Genomic DNA, 15,650 nt, shown 5'->3' on the forward strand with positions numbered 1-15,650 from the left:
TGGCTCGCCCTTCCGCTGGAGTGATGTAAGAGTTGCTTTAATTTCCCTTTACGGACCAACTATTCTAAGTGGTCCCACAGATTCCTGCAGTTATCCGTTGTGTGCCCATGATCCTGATGATAATGACAGTACAAACTCGGGTTGCGTTTCCTAGGCTTTCCCGCCATCTTGTTCGGCCATTTGAAGAATGGCTCGTTATTTATTTTTTCCAACACCTGCTGCACCGGCTCCCGGAATACTGCATTAACAACCTGAGCGTCCGCCGAAGCCGACTGCCCACCAAAATCCCTCCGTGGTCGGCTGTTATTATATCGGTCCGACCTGAAATCCCTCCTCTCCTGAGAGATCACCTTGGCCTTTCCTTTCCCCTGAAGTTGATCTTCCTCTACCCTTCTGTACTTATTTATTCTATCCATCAGTTGGCGCACACTAGTGATAGGTTTACCCGTCAGGGACTTACTCAAATCGTGATCAGCTGGGAGACCTGCTTTGAAAGTAGTTATAGCCACGGGATCGTTCTTTCCCTCTATTTCGTTAAACATTTCCCAGTACCTATCCGAGAAACTCTTAAGAGTCTCGCCCTCTCGCATAGACAAAGTCAGCAAGGATCCCAAAGGCCGAGGAGTCCTGCTGCATGTAATAAAGTGAGCGCCAAAAGCTCGAGTCAGTGTTTTGAAAGATCCAACAGAATTGGCCCTTAAGCCATTGAACCATCTCATCGCCGTCGGAACCAAACTCGACAGAAAAATCTTGCACATCAAAGCCTCATCCCTGGAGTAAATAGCCATCTTCTGGCTGTAATAACTTACATGTTCCACCGGATCCGAGTGGCCATCATATAGAGAAAACGTAGGCTGATGGAACCGCCGAGGAGGGGTAGCATCATCTATATTCCTCGTAAAGGACGACTTGGAAATTTGACTCAAGGCTTTGTTCATGGCATTTTTTCCCAAGCCCTTGCTAGTTGGACTTCTACGCTTACGTCGACGGCGGTGCTCCTCTTCATAGGAGAAAGTCTCGCTTGGCGGAGTTCTCGATCTCTGCCTATAACTAGTTCCATCCGACTCCTCAGATGATGGCTCAAAGCATGGTGGGGAATGCTCCGGCCGTGCATGGCGCAGTTCTCTTTTCAAATCTGCAATCTCACGTTGCATATTCCCATCATGCTTCGCGTGGGAGACATGACTCTTCCCCCGAGAGTGGCTCCTGGTTATATGAGTTGTATGTACACTCCCTTCATGGCCTTCCCTCCATTCAAGACTCCTTCGAGAACCACCATGCTGAGAGCCCCTAGACTCTGCTTGGTGCAGGTTGACATTCTCCTGATGCGGTCCCGCTGCGAGGTGATGTGGACCCGCTTCCTCCATCAGAAACGTTGCACCAGAATTCCTCTAGGCTAACACAAGCTCTTCCCACAGACGGCGCCAATTGTAAGGACACAATTCGTAACAACCCGTAACAGTATTGGTTTCGTACGTAAAAAGGCCCAAACAATATAATTTGTAGAGCGTGGGTATAAAGAACTAGGTTAACTGTGGGATATTAAAAAGATTCACTCTCACGTATATCGAAGGTCTAAAGTTGGTGCAACGATCGTTCTCTTTGATGATCAATACAGTTCCTTTTCTCTCTTTTTGCTCTTCTTCTTTTGTCTGTGCTTTTCCCTCTTTTTTCTTTTTCTGTTTCGATCCCCTTCTGCATGCTCTTCTTTTAGTTTATATACCCCCCTTTGTGTTCCATCCTCACCGCACACGTGTAGGTTGGGTCCGAAGGATTTCTTTCTGTCCCATCTAGCACCTCCTGGAACTTCCTATGGGCAGGTGTAAGGCTGCTTCCTTACTGTTCAGGTATCACCTCCACATTAATGCGGCCAGAGAGTTGGTTGAGAGGTCATTAATGTGGAGGCAGCTGTAGTTATAGATATTTGTTTGCTTTATCTCTTTCATCCTTGGTCGGTTATTCTATCCTTTGTGGTGACCTAATTCTGAGGTCTGGTTGCAATAAGACCACGTCCTGATCGTCCTCGGATGCATACTGCCGAGGAGTATGGTGTCCTCGAATAGATACCGAACTCTACCCTTGTGATATTGACTACCATCCCCTTCAGTAACTACTTTATGACCTGATTTGGCCTCCTCCGACGGATATGCATCCTCGGATGGGCCACAGGCCCAACAATCCTGAACTTTATGGGCCTATTGATCAAACGGTTCCCACAGAAACAACTTCCTCCTCTCTTTCTTTTTTTCTTTTTTTTTCTTGGGTCGATGTGAAGAGAACTTCGTTGTGTTGATTTTAATACTTTTTGCACTAAGGAGAAAGAAATTTTCTTCCACCATTTTTTCCTCTCCACATTATTATGTTTGATAAGTTACTGTTAACAGTGTTAAGTGACGTGTCAGCTGTGCATTGGTCAGTTAGAAAATCTGTTGGTTACATTAGGCACCAATCCATGTTTTGAGTACATAATAACAGGGGCATATATATTAGATTAAGTAGCATTTTCTCAATTCTAAGATTGAAATCATTTTGCTACTCTCAAATTGCTCTTTGTTATAAATTAAAAGATAAAGTTTAACTACAAAATTGGTTGTAACTTAAAACTACTAACTCACTCAATAAAATAAATATTACTACATATTTTAAAAATCTAACTGTTAAATTGTATGTTATTTACACTCTTAATACACATGTCAAATTTTGTGTCAATCGGATATTATTTACTATATGATCTATAAACTTATATTTTATGCATTATTTTAAATGATTAGAACTTGCAATTTAAAAAATTTATTGATGACATGGTTATTGATTTTTAATATTCTTGAAATTTTGCAAGCATGGAAGATATAAGAAAAAGATGTAATCTAATGGTGAATATATCAAAATTCACCTCCACTAAAAAGATATTGAGTAAGATTGTAGCCTAAAACTACAACCAATTTTGTAGTTAAATTTTGTCTTTCATTAAATTTGGCATGGTATTAGACTCTCTCATGGCAACTTCTTATTTTTCCTCAACTACTAGCAATAGAAATCATCTATCCCACTTTGTGTCTCATGTTATACTTCGCCAATTCCAACTTATTACATATTATTTTACTTTCTTTATAAACACACACACACACACTTTTTGATAGGTACAAACACACATACACATAAATATACAAATAGCTGTTTTCATAAGTTGGAAGCTGACTGATGTCTACATGTTTGTAGTAATAACAAAAACAAAAAAAAACAAAAAAAGATAAATAAATAAACATTTGTAATACAAATTAGGAACTTAGAAGCTTAGCGAATTCCAAATTACAAAAGAAAAGAACTTTACCCTCGTAATACATCAAAACACACATATACGGTTTGCTTATTGTCATTAGGAACTAGGATGCCCCAATCCACTAATGCTCAGGAAATGGAAAAAATCTCTTAGGCCACTTTTGATCCAGCTTTGCACCTTGAAGCCAAATGATTATGAAAGTGATTAGTAGAAAATTCCATATAGCAAGATACTAAAAGGGTATTCCTAACATTTCATTAATAAATTTCCAATAGGAAAGAGATGCAAAGAGAATTTTAGATTAAATTCATAAGAAAAAAAAAATGATTCCCCTGCCTAGTATGATTGATATACGGCAGCAAAAGCACTATCAATACCGGGCATGTCACCAATATAGCTTTACCCAAAAGGCTTATTCAAAGTACTATTGGTTCAGCGCAACAACTTTTTAAGGAATATATTAGCAATCATGGCATAATTACTCTTCAAAAAGAATATCTTGAATGGTAAGTACTATCAAACGCATTCTACCAAGTACCAATAACTATAACTAATATAGATTTACTACAACAATATATACACAATATGCCAACTATTAAACTAACAACATTCTTAATCAGCATGCTCAGGCTCTTATTAGGAAATTAATCATGCTAAAAGAACCCCCCAAGAAAATTCTTTTTACAGTAAAGCTCAGGGACTGTTAGAAGTATGTGATTAAATGATTAAATTTACCATATTTCAGTAGCTTAAACTTTTAGGACAATTAGTAATTTAACAAAGTATCAAAGCAGGAGGTTCTAAGTTCGATCACTGTCTACATGTGGGGAGGTGTTAGAAGTATTTAGTTAAATAATCAAATTTTTATATTCCAATAGCTTAAACTTTTGGAACAATCGGTAATTTAACAGGGATCACAATTTAGGACGTACTAGACTAAGTTTTTACAAAATTACCCACTATCTCACTTCATTTAACCAAAACCAAGGTTGCAAAAATTTTGGATTGTATCAAAGTTTCTTCCAATAATTTTTTATATTTTGATAGTGCAACGAAGTAATTATCCTCTTTCCAAGGAACACACAGCTTCAGGTGCATAGGGCAACAGTTATTAAGCAATTCTTTCTCATCCAGCACATTCACAAAGCTAAAGACATTACACTATTGTGGTACATAAATACAAAACCTCTCTCAAACAAAAAGACCACAATAAATACATAATCAATTTGTTCAAACAAGATAGTGCATATATGAAACTGGAAATTAGCAAGAACCTATATAAAATAAAATAAAAGGAATTCCACATAACGAGTAACCTCAACAAGTTCTTGTAAATATCAAAGAAGATTTTCTACACAAATACTAGCACCCTCCCAAAAAAAAAAAAAAAAAAAAAAAAAAAAAAAAACCGCTTTTTATCAAATACTCAACTATAGATACATATAATGCTATAACCCCTTCACTAATCCAAAAGTATGTGAATAAAAAAACAATACGCAGATAAGGGAAATTAAATTTAGACAATGTTGCTACATCCACATTTACAAGTTCAAAATGCAAATATTACCTTATACTCCTCAAAGTTGACACAATAATGTCCTTCATAGATATATATCACCATTGGCAACAACCCTTAGTAAAATTCCTTCACAATTGCTTCATGCTTGGGTTCAGACTCATTGGTTGTCCGAATGAACTCATCATAAGATATGTCTAACTGCAGGCAGAACGTACACAACAAAACAAAGGAGATTATAAAAAATGGAAAATATGCACAACAATTGGAACATTCATGATTCAAAAAGTCAGGCTAAAGTAAATTGAGAGTGCATTAGTATCTTGGGTTAATATTACATCTTTCCAGAGTGTCTTATATGCATGTTAAATGACATCACAATCACTTGAGTCGGAACCCCGGACTGCCGCAGCAATTTTTTCCCCATGCTCATCTGTGCTGGTAAGGAATACAACTTTCTTTCCGAATAGCCTTTGCCACAAAGATATGAACCATAAAATGTTTGCCTTTTTACATCATATTGCAAGTTTGCAACACTGAAATTGTTCAATAACATAAAATTACAACAATGCACGTTTTCCCTGATTTGCTTGTGGAAATATGTTACCTATGCAACATGCTGTTAAAAATATATATACACACACAGAGTTTTCAAATAAAACCCCGAAAGCTATTTGAATTTACTCTTCATTAGTAAAAGAGCCGAGCTTTTACTTTGTTTTTACATCTTCTCACTATACATGAAAAACATATAAACCAATTGAGGGCCATATTTGACCAATCAAGCATACAAAAAGGGTATTTCTAGTTAATAGAAGCTGTACAGAAGAGCGAAAGAAAACTTTTTTTCATTTATGGGCTTATGGTTCTTGTCATATTCTTGAAATGTGTTCACACCTGTAAACAAAACACAAATAACACATCTAGGCTAAACCTCATAGATCCAACTCATACTTCAGATTCCAAAGGATAGCTACGCAATTCCAATTCCAAAAGTATTCAAACCCATAGCCCCAAATTAAACTACTGCTTTCTCTCTGAGCCATACTTCGTAGTCTCTCTACTAATGAAGAGAATGAGAGAGAATACCAATTATTGTTTGGAGAGAATACCAATTATTGTTTGGACCGATCTGCTAGGTAAATTCCGGGATAGACAAATTCAATTTTTTTTCTCGGGAAACAAACAGAGTTAAGCATATACCTGTAATCGGACGAAGAAGTGGCGGAGATGAGATCGCTGACCACCGTGCCTCAGCTCGTTGTCGGAGATCTGTATTTGAGTTTTCCCGCTCTTTGCGTTTTCAGAGAGAGAAAGAGAGAGTTTGACTGATGAATGAGTTTGTTCTGTTTAGTTTTTTTTTTTTTTTTTGGTGAAAGGAAAATTTCATTAAATTTTTAAAGCGAAAACCTATTTTTACTTTGTTTATTTTGACCCTTTCAAGTTTCAAGGGAACCCGGAAAAAAGTGAATCAAAATAAGTCGGTTTTTTTTTTTTTGGGTAGTGGTAAAACTTTTAGAGACTAAAAAATAAAAGAAAAACTAATTTAATGCAAAGTTTAAGAACAAAAATAATTCCATCAAAAAAAGAAAAAAAGAAAAGAACAAAAATAATATTTTAGTAATATTAACAAATCAAAGACTACTAAATTGAACTAAGGTAAAAGGCACTTTTTTAGAGCATTCATAGCAATTGAGTTAAATTTTTAGTTTTTTAGCTACTTAAAAAATTACTTTATCTATTTTACCTTCTCACATCCTGGAACAGTGAAACTATTTTAGCTTTTAATACAATAAAATAATATAAACATTACAATAAAATAATATTTCATTTAACCATCAACACACAGCCTCAACCACCGTCAAACCCATAAAAATTATTACACAACCACAACCCCGTCGTGCCCATCAAAACCAGTGAATAAGAACAAAACAAAAACCCAGAGAAATCAACACAGCCAAACCGAAACCCATGCCCAATACTCTGTCCGATTCAGTACTGGCCGACAAGACCTGCATCGTAGGGCACGGTTTCACGGTCTTCACCGACAAATCAAGCCCTAATTGCTACTAACTGCCCGATTTCGCTACCAACGGCATGGCTTGGTCCTTCTCGATCGAAACGGAATGAGTGCAAAGTGAAACAGAATACTCTGATTTGAAGCGGGTTGAGAAGTGAGAGAGGAAAAGTGGGGAGAGAGGGGTCTGTGGTGGCTGGGCTTATGCAGATCGACGATGGGTCTATGGAGGAAGAAAGAAGGGTCTGTGGAGGAAGAAAGAAGAGATGGAGAGACAGTGAGGAGAGAGACACAGGAAAATGAAATGCAAAATAAAAAATAAAAAGGTAATGTGAACGCAAAATAATTTTTTTTTAGCTCTCAGCTACAGTGCACAGCCATAGCAATGAAGGTAAAAAAAAAAAAAAAAAACCTTTAACTCCACCGCTGTAAGTTGATTTTTGTGTTTTGGTAGAGCTAAAATAACTATATAACTATTTAGTTCCACTGCTCCAAATGCGCTTAGTAGTTTGCACAATTCTTGAATGAAGGCAATAATTACCTCCACTTCATGAGACCCATCTTTCTCACGTGTGAATCTGCATATACTATGAGATTGATCTTTTCTCACTTGTAAGTTGTAAGCTGAATAGTAGGCCAAATTCAATACAGGCTTTTACAACAAATGGGCTAATTATATGGTCTTAAAGATTGTTATTTTTTTTGTACACACACACAAAAAGAAAAAAAAGAAAAAGAAAAAAAGAAACTTAACCCTCTTTTTGCAAGAAAACACAAAAAGACCAGTCCTCAGTCCTCAGAGTCATTGATATAAATTTTAAATTTCCCAATTCGAATAAACTCAAATGGATTAGGCAATAGGCAATGTATCAAAAGGATTGGACAAGGACCAGGGATCAAATCTCTAGAAAGAAGTTTTACATACATATACACTTAGATTAGGTTAGAGTATAATTCTATCTTGTATAAAAAATAAATAAAAAATACTAATATTACACGCGCAGTATAGACAATATAATTATTGATCATTAAGAATCAAATCTTAAAGTCTCATACAAGTGTACAAAGAAAGATATTCTCTTTCTTTTGAATAGCAACTTATTCAATCAAACAAATACCGGAGGTCATCAGCACAAGACAGAACAAACAACAAATCTCACACTACTAACAGACGGTCAAGCTAGTCTATTCTCAACCATAACAACCAACAAAATAAACCATGGAAATCTACTTTTTGCAAGAGCGTAATCTTCCTGATCTGCACGTAGAAGCTCCAAATGATGTAAAGCTTAAATTTAAGCACTATGTTGGTAACAAGTACCAGACAGCTGAGGCTGTGACAGAGCCGTCGTCAGTATTCATAGCTGGAAGTTGGATACCGACTTGACTGTTGATAACGCCGCCACTGCCGGAATTACACTCGCGTAGTTAACGAATGAGTATGACAATGAAGATCATGAAACCAACTATATATTGCCGCAGCGATTTTGATGTCCAAAAGCAGCTTTTCGTCTCTGTTACAAAGCCAAAGGTTTTTGTGCATCATTATAAATTGCCAATAAAACACACAAACACTTGTATAAAAATAATAATAACAAATAACTAACTATAGAGTATAGATAGTGTTACCCGTTCAGCGGGGGAGGAGGGTCTGCAAAAGTGTAAGCCGAGAGAGGAGTTGGCGGATTTGCAAAGCCCAATGAGTAGAAGAAGTGTGAAAAATGGTTTGGACATGGAACGTGCCCCATTGATAAATATGGAAGGCTTGAGATTCTGCAGCTTGGAGACGAGGTGTTATATAGGGAAAATTATTGTGTATTTCTGAAATATCATAAATGCGTATTCATTACTTTCACATGAATGGTGGGTCCCACCATTTAATTAGTGGGACTCACTATTTATGTAAGAAAGAAAAATACGCATTTATAATACTCTAGGAGTACCTAATAATCTCCCGTTATTTGTTATAGGCTTTTCAAGAGGGGTAGATGAACTAGGGAATAACCGTGGGTAGGTTTTGGTTAACTATGGTTATCATTTATGATTTACCATTGGTCCTTTGCGCTCAAAATATTTACATATTAGGGAAATTCTAGGTTGCCTTGTCTGTTAACAGAGAGATTTGACAACGGTTTTTGGGTTTTCCATGTGGCTTTTCATTTTTGATAAAATCAAGTGGCTTTTGGTTACGCTAGCAGCCTAGCATTCATCTTGTCCTGGGAGTCATAGTCAATGGCAATCTTGAAATTTTTTGGCGGAGTAATGGCATTCTCGAAATATTTTGCTCCAAGTGTTTGCCAATTACTGGTTGTTGAAAGGAGCATTCGCAAAATTCTGGGCCTTCGGAATTAGTCTTAAGTTGTGTTTGGTTGAATGTAAAATATTTTTAGAAAAATAAAAAAATGTTATTTTTGGGAAAGGAAAATATTTTCAAGTGTTTGGTTGCATTATGAAAATTGTTCTAGAAAACATTTTTATGTGTTTGGTAACATTCTGAAAATGCTATTTTCCTACAAATTTTTCACATTTTCTCAGCCATTTTCTTAGCATCCAAACAAATTTTATTATAGAAAATTTCAAAATATACACTTAACACAACCAAAAATCAAAATAAAAACATTGATCAAGAGGAAGAAAGAGTGAGATCGAAGAGAGACAAAGTGACAGCTAAATCCCAAATCCAAACCCAGCCAAATCCCAATCCAGAGAAAAAATCACAGCCAAATACCCATCACTTGCAACTACCAACAACAACCCACAACCACCGAAATTTACACCCACCACCGAAACAACACCACACACCACTGAAACTCCAATTCAACCCACAGCAGCAAATTCCGGCAATCAAAAGCCACAACCGACGGCAAGCAAGCAAAAGCCACAACCCACGACAAGTGAACTCCAGCGAGCAAAAGCCATGACCCACAGCAACAAACCCAAGTAATCAAAACGTTGCCTTTAAGATCGGCGAGGTGGGTCTTGGGTTTTTGTGGATCAGTGATGAGGGAGGGGTGGATCGATGATGGCTAGCGATCGGTGATAAGGGAGGCACGACCCAGACAGCGGTGCCGTCGAGATCATGTTCAGGTGGTCGGTCTCTCTCTCTTAGACGGTGCGATCTGGGGTTGGGGCCAGTGCTGGATGCAACGAGACACGCTTCTAGTGCAATCTCCTTGCTGTTTTTCTCTCTCTCTCTCTCTCTTCTATTTTCCTAGGGTGGAAATCATTTGAAGGTAAAATAAAACTTGAAAATGAATTCCGGGTGAGGCAGGGTATTTTACGGTCAACGCAAAAAATGAATTCCGTTTGACCCAATTTTCTGGAGCTACCAAACACACACGTGTACGGAAAAGCATTTCCGGAAATGGTTTGAAGCCAAAACAAAGGCAGCCTTATTTTCAAATTGGGCGAAAAAGACAGATCTAATATTTTAACACTTTAAAGCCATAGTTGTGAAATTGTATTAAAGTAAATAAAATAGCATTTCTGAAAATTTTGTTGAAATAGCATTCTATGCTTTATTTCTATAGATTAAAAGAATTCAAAAAATTAGTTATAACTTAATAAAATGTTTAGAATTCCCTTAATTTAATAGATAATTCTTATTTCTAAAAAATAAAAAATAGGGTTAAAATTGTAATTCAACAAAATTTAAAAACAAAAAAATTACTAGAGAAATTTTTTTTCCTAAAAATTACATCCAGTCTCTATTTAAATATATCTCATACATGTTTGATACATTTTTCCTAAAAACTAGTGTATACTAAACCCAACAGTTTATTTATTTTCAAAATTCGAAATTTTATTCATAAAAAATCCTAAATTTTAGCTTATTAACAATTTTTTCCTTTATAACCTTACTAACAATAGATAAATTTAAATTTAAAAATTACATTAAACTAAAATAAATAAATAAAACTTCATTGCACGTGCTCCACGGTGCGGCTAGCCTACCTTGACACAATTATACAACTATGCCTTGAAGTGTAAAAATATCAAATCTATCTTTTTTCGCCCAGTTTGAAAATTAGAGGCAGGCCGAAATGCAGCTCCTTAGCCTAGTTCGCACAATCCCTCAATTATCTCCTCATTTAGGCCCAAACCCAATCCTAGCAGGATTTTCGGCTTGGCCATAAAGGTAACAAGGATCTCAATCCAACAACTATACGTAGAAATCTTCTCCCCATTTAGCTTATGGGGAGAAAATAGAACTTCCGCGAAGCCACAGTTACATGACACTTTTTAAAGCCCACCTAAAAAAGTTCAACACCACCAGTACCCCACCCCCCCCTCCTCCCCGGCTGAAAAACCAACCATTCCTTAGCAATAATGTAAAAATAAAAAATAAAAACCCAGCACCCAGAGACTGATAAAAATTGGCCAATTTAGATAAACCCAAATGGATTGTGGATGCAGTACATTAAATAATATATAAATAATTTATTAAATACATCTCTCAATCACATGTACATATTCACATAGAACAACAACAAATGAACACAATACATAACAAGGAGCAGATTAAAATAATTATATGTGAGCAAGTAAAAACTGAGAGTGAGATATAGAAGCCTCTCTCTCTCATGCTTAATTTAATTAATCGTCATTTGGAAAAATAACAATATTTGTGCTTTATTGATTGATGAAAACACGTGTTTAAATTTAATTGAAAAATCTAATATTTAACACTTAAAGAACTATATCTAATGTTACCCATAATATAAATTATATTTTGGTTGTCCATAGATATTTAGAATTAGATATCTATTCGACTATTCTGGACCAATATTTTTGAGTTTTTGGCGAATTGATGCATACGTTTGGTTGCAATTACAAGTTGCATATACACAGAATGTGCTAGATTTTTTACCGATTAGAAACATCCATCGACAATGTAATAACAACTTTGTTAAGTGGTAGAAATGTAGAATTAGGTCTATTCAGGTCTATTCCTTATGGGTAGGTATGCATGTGCACCTACCTCATAGAAACCTTGAAAGCCCGAATTTCCTGCTTTCTTTGCTTTTCTTTCAATAAATGTTATTAACATGACGCTTTGGTCGAAGGCATATTAGGACCCTCTTTTGATTCCAAATGATCAATGTTTTAGTCTCCTAAAGTACTCAAAATGCTTGATCAATTTAGAAACATCTTATTAGGACCTTTTGAATAAAACCCAAGAATTGGGAATTTGGGACACTTCACACCCGTCAATTGATCTTTGAGCCCATGTGCTATACAATCTGTTGATTATGTATGTGCATGCTTGATTAAGTTTATCAAATAAACTTACTGGCTTCCTTGTTGGAAATTGGATATGAGATATATATGAATTACGAAGTGGAGACTAATCCATTTTCTCAGGTAGACCTGGGTGCTCACACCCTTACTCTAGACCTAAGATCTAGTTACAATTTGACCTCTGCTTAGGGGTCAAAACTCAAAAGAACGACTCTTAAATCTAAACTAAGTAACTAAGTAACTAGTGACTCCCTTCTTTGCCTTAATCTTGAGTTAGTGGCATATTTTTAGACCCGATGAGTTAGTGGCATATTTTTAGACCCGAGTGTAGGATGAATTTACACTGGGTAGCATCCAAAAGAGTCATGCAATTGGTAGACATGGTGGCATTCACAAGCCACACCTTGGAACGCTTACATTTATGGACTATTAATTAAGCTTTTGTATTTTTGGTTATTACAATTAATATGAGTGGTTGAGGCCCTTGAGAGAGGCATGAGTAGCTCAATGTGAGTCTATCGTATAGGATACGTCACAAGCCTCATGGTTTAGGAAAAGAAAAATGAGTCACCGCTTAACTTAGAACAAGCTGAGAATCACTTTGACCCGTTAGAAAATGTTTCTCTTCATCACCCAAATTAAGCTCCAAGTTAGAATATGAAAAGGAGAAGATAATTAGACACTCATTATTCTTGCTTCCTTAAAGATCGACATTCACTAGTGTTTAATCCTCGCGTACAAAAATGGCATTCGGAAATAGTAATGTTTATCAGATGATGAATTTGATTATTGGAAAAATGTTTTTAATAGTAGTGGTTCCAGTAAATTTTTCCAGGGTGATCCTTTAGAAACTTAAATTAAACAATTTAATAAAAAAAGAACTTTATATATTGATAACAAAAAAATATTTGTTTATAATATTTTGGGTAAGAGATGAATCTTGGATATATGATTTTCTTATCAAATATTTGTTCATAATACTAGCAAAAAAATAACCAATAAACTATAAGTTCAATTGAAATATTATTTCTTGATATAATAAAAATATTAATTATTATTATGTCCATAGTATGACTCTATTAACAATTTAACCCAACATAAATTTTTGTTGTTTAGTTGTTTCTTTATTTTTCTTTATTGACCACAAACAGTCTAGCACACACCCCATTACCACAATGTAAAGTCTAAACTAGTAAATACAATGCCTTACCCCCACTGCCTTACAATTGCATAGTTTAATTTTTTTTTTACTTTATAATTATTTGTTGACTTACTTTACTACCACTAGTCAGCTAGTCCATTATCCCAATTGCCCAAAGCATACCCAAGGCTCCTGTTTCAATTTGTCCATTAGAACAAAATATTTTGGTACCAGTATATTTCAGTGTACTATTACGAAGTTACCATTGTTATAAATATGTATGTATAATATTGATTAAAACCATGGGCAGCACTACTTTATGCTTAGGGGTTCAATTGAACCCTCTAACTTGAAATTTTTTTTATAAAAAAATTTATAATTTTTTTTTATTAGTATAATTTACCCTTGAAGATATGTTTGTATACTCTGTCTTAAATCTTGCACACCCTAACCACATATTAGCCCAGCCTAAAATCAAATAACAACATAAATCACAAGTCTCTCTAAGAGTAAAAAGAGAATGTTTGTAAGTTAGTAGGTTTCTCTCTTTATTATAAATTTATATTATATGTGGGTGAGTGTGTGTCTAATACTGATTGTGTGTGTTATTTTTTATTATATTATTTGTGTGAATTGTGATATATGAGAATGTGTGTTGTGTACTACAAATATAATTAACTTTATATAATTTAATAATTAGAAAATACAGAGGGTTTGTTACAACTTTTTTTTTTTTTAGAAGGATGAGAGTTTGTTACATGTGTGTGTATTATTATTATGTTATAATAACTTTTTGTTATAAAGTTAGTTATTCAAGAACCAAAAATAGTAAAATTAGTAATTATTTAAGCATTTTATTAGTTATGTAGACACTTAGTGTATTATTTATGTATAGTTAAGTGTAACTGTATGGGCCAATTTAATACAGTGACAATGAGTTGAGTTTTGTCATTTAATTTAAAATATTTTTTATAAAAAAAATGACAAATAAATAATGACAACTTCATAAAAATTAAAATAAAATGGTCATACTTACCAACATTGACAATAAATAATGACAATTGATAATAAATTATCTTGTAATGATTTTAAAATAAAGATAATTATAAAACTTCATATATTTGTGTTTTTTTTAACTCAATATATTCATTTTTTTATTATTAAATTTTGTTTGGTTAAATTTCTTAATGACCCCTCTGAACAAAATTCTTAGAGTCACCATTTATTAAAACTCATATAAATTATTAAGGGTCTTAAAATTATAAGTCATATTTCAATTAGTATGTCAATCTTTAAGCCAAAAAAACAAATTAACAGCCAATTTTTTAAAATATAATAAGATTAAAATGTATTTAATAATGAAAAAAAAAAAAAAAAAAAAAAAAAAAAAAACACACACAAGCAGAATTTAAAAAAAATAAAAATTGATGACGTGGAGGCAGGAGGCTAAAAGTCAATATAAAAAGCTGAATTTTAGCTTTCTTTTCAAATACTACTTGTATAGTCACGCACTTGTCACGTGAAGGCTAACAAAACTAAAAATAATATTACACAAAACTAGGCAATAAATTAAGTTGAAGTGGGCGGACAACTCAAGAATTAGAAAAACTGAAAAGAATTGCAAAGGAAGCGTAGAACGAAGGAGTAGAAGAAGAAGAAGAAGAAGAAGGAGAAGGAGAAGGAAGAGGAGGAGGAGGTGACACTTGTGATGGGCTGCGTTCCTTCAGGTGACCGGGGATGCAACTAGATGGGTTGATTTAGGCCATTCTTGAGGTTGAAGCAATAAAGGCTAGGTCAGTGGGTCTAGGATTAGCGGTGGCTGGGACAGTGAGGCGGAGACAGTGGCTCTGCCGTCTGGCAATGAAAGGGGCTAGAGTGGACTGCTGAGAGGTTGAAGTTATTTCCCCTTTAGGTTACAATTTTTTTATTCAAAATTTGATTGGGAATTTTTTTTTATTGGGTATTTGGTTTATAGCAATTTAATTTTTATTTTCAGATTTTAGTTCTATAAAAAACTTTTGATTAGGCTGGGACAGTAGGACAGAGACCGTGGGTCTTTTTTTTTTTTTTTTTTTGAGAGGAAACTGGAATTTCATTCACAAAGAAAAGGAGAACAACAGAGGCCATCAGCTAACAAAAATTATCTAAGGCCTGACTGAAACAGATCAACTAAAAAGGAGGGATAACACACTTCCAAAGATTGGAAACTTGATTACACTTGGCAACTTGGGCTAGCTCATAAGCAGCCCTGTTGTAATCCCTTTTCACGTGTTGGAATAAGCAGTAGAAAAAATAAGAATTTGCAGCTCGGATGCTATGAACAAAGTGACCCATTGAGCCACCAGTCTTCCCTTGAGAGATAGCTGAGATGACTGAGGAAGCATCCGATTTAAATATAACATGAGTAAGGTTCAGCTCTTGAGCCAAAAGAATTCCCTGTTCCAAAGCAATAAAT

General features: G+C 35.0%; 1 protein-coding gene and 1 long non-coding RNA gene across 3 annotated transcripts in view; both read right to left on the reverse strand.

The window, feature by feature from the left end:
- Positions 1-15,650, reverse strand: part of LOC115967419 (65-kDa microtubule-associated protein 3-like) — a 71,904-nt gene that overhangs the window by 18,689 nt on the left and 37,565 nt on the right. The window lies entirely within an intron of this gene.
- On the reverse strand, positions 3,299-6,134 carry LOC115967420. Of its 2 annotated transcripts, none has more exons than XR_004086450.1 (3): positions 6,000-6,134; positions 4,848-4,997; positions 3,299-3,457 (listed from the first exon to the last, which is right to left on the reverse strand). It is a non-coding gene; the product is annotated as an uncharacterized LOC115967420 (long non-coding RNA). The 2 variants fall into 2 exon arrangements; XR_004086451.1 differs by lacking the exon at positions 6,000-6,134 and adding an exon at positions 5,135-5,173.

Source organism: Quercus lobata, chromosome 11 (genome assembly GCF_001633185.2).
Source record: "Quercus lobata isolate SW786 chromosome 11, ValleyOak3.0 Primary Assembly, whole genome shotgun sequence".
In the NCBI taxonomy this organism is placed as follows: Eukaryota; Viridiplantae; Streptophyta; class Magnoliopsida; order Fagales; family Fagaceae; genus Quercus; species Quercus lobata.